Source organism: Polistes fuscatus, unplaced genomic scaffold, assembly GCF_010416935.1.
Source record: "Polistes fuscatus isolate 324 unplaced genomic scaffold, CU_Pfus_HIC Scaffold9, whole genome shotgun sequence".
NCBI lineage: Eukaryota > Metazoa > Arthropoda > Insecta > Hymenoptera > Vespidae > Polistes > Polistes fuscatus.
Genome location: NW_025113173.1, coordinates 7,259,048 through 7,260,550, shown reverse-complemented (window position 1 = coordinate 7,260,550; position 1,503 = coordinate 7,259,048). Strand labels below are relative to the sequence as shown.

The window sequence follows — 1,503 nt, the reverse complement described above, 5'->3', positions numbered from 1 at the left end:
AAAGCGAGAGTGGTAAAAAAAATAAAAAAAATAAATTAACGTAGATCTTATTATTATAATTTTTTAATCACAAAAATATATATCCTATCTTTCCTTGTAATGAAAATTTTGATTGAAAAATTGTCATTTTTTCTTCCGAAAATTCTTCTATCTTATTTTATTTAATATTAATTTTGAAATAATGATGTATATGTTTTGTGAGTGTGAATAAGTATTAATATTAATGTTGAATTAATTATATACCGATCATATTTAAATGATCTTACCTGTATATATATAATCAATTATTTAGTTCATTCTTGAAGTGGTCACAGAAGGTACAGTAATTTCTTCTCAGATGTGACATTATTTTCCAACGCGTCGAACCCATCACTTTTAATCTTGGGGACAAAAATCAAGATGAAAATATAATCATTTTTGTTGTTCTCTTTAATTGTCTTTTTTTCCGCTCGAACACCACGACCTATATTTATTGGTAATATAAAAAAATATATATTATTATTAATTTATTATATTTATCGGATAATATTTATAACGTAAAATGTACACGGTGTCCTGAGATTTACTAATCAAACTGCACAGTCATATTCTACGAGTAGAAATAAGAAGAAACACGTTATCAGAGAAGTTTGGTTTATTTTAATGAAATTATAAATAAAATTAATAATAAAAATTGAAATAAAAGTTACACAGGTTTGAATAACACTTTTGTCTTATTTCCATTCGTAAAAAATATGATCTAATAGTTTCGACAATAAATCTTGGGACACCACGACCTATATTTATTGATAATATCAAAAAATAAATATATATTATTATTAATTTATTATACTTATCGGATAATATTTATAACGTAAAATGTACACGGTGTCCTGAGATTTACGAATCAAACTGCACAGACATATTCTACGAGTAGAAATATGAAGAAACACGTTATCAGAGAAGTTTGGTTTATTTTAATTAAATTATAAATAAAATTAATAATAAAAATCGAAATAAAAGTTACACAGGTTTGAATAACACTTTTGTCTTATTTCCATTCGTAAAAAATATGATTTAATAGTTTCGACAATAAATCTTGGGACACCTAGTACAAAAAAAAAAATATATTATCAATTTAATTTATTATTTTGTCTTCTAATTTATGTTTTGCTACTCGTTACGTTCATTTGGTTTATTTTTTCCTCTCGTCGTTAACAATTTCTGGCTGCTTCTCATATTGCTTGCCTCTTTTTCTTTCTCTTTTCTTTGAATATCTGAAAATAATAATAAAAAAAACGTGTCAGTATAACCGTGAACGTGTTGAATTATTAATTTTAAAGAAAATTTTGTGAAAAACGAACGAAAATATGTGAAAGATTATAATTACCTTCCCGTTGAATCATTTTTATTTTCCACACGCACCCCGTGTCGATTATTTTTCTTCTTATAAAGAATTTCGAAAAAAAAAAAAAACAAAAAAAAAAAATCAACGAATGACCGAATAATGAAGAATGGTGGGGG

At 24.9% G+C, this 1,503-nt stretch overlaps 1 long non-coding RNA gene across 1 annotated transcript; it reads right to left on the bottom strand.

Annotated features, from left to right (window-relative positions):
- Positions 1–694: 694 nt before the first annotated feature.
- LOC122525386 lies at positions 695–1,407 on the bottom strand. Its single transcript, XR_006305775.1, has 2 exons — positions 1,370–1,407; positions 695–1,256 (listed from the first exon to the last, which is right to left on the bottom strand). It is a non-coding gene; the product is annotated as an uncharacterized LOC122525386 (long non-coding RNA).
- Positions 1,408–1,503: the final 96 nt, after the last annotated feature.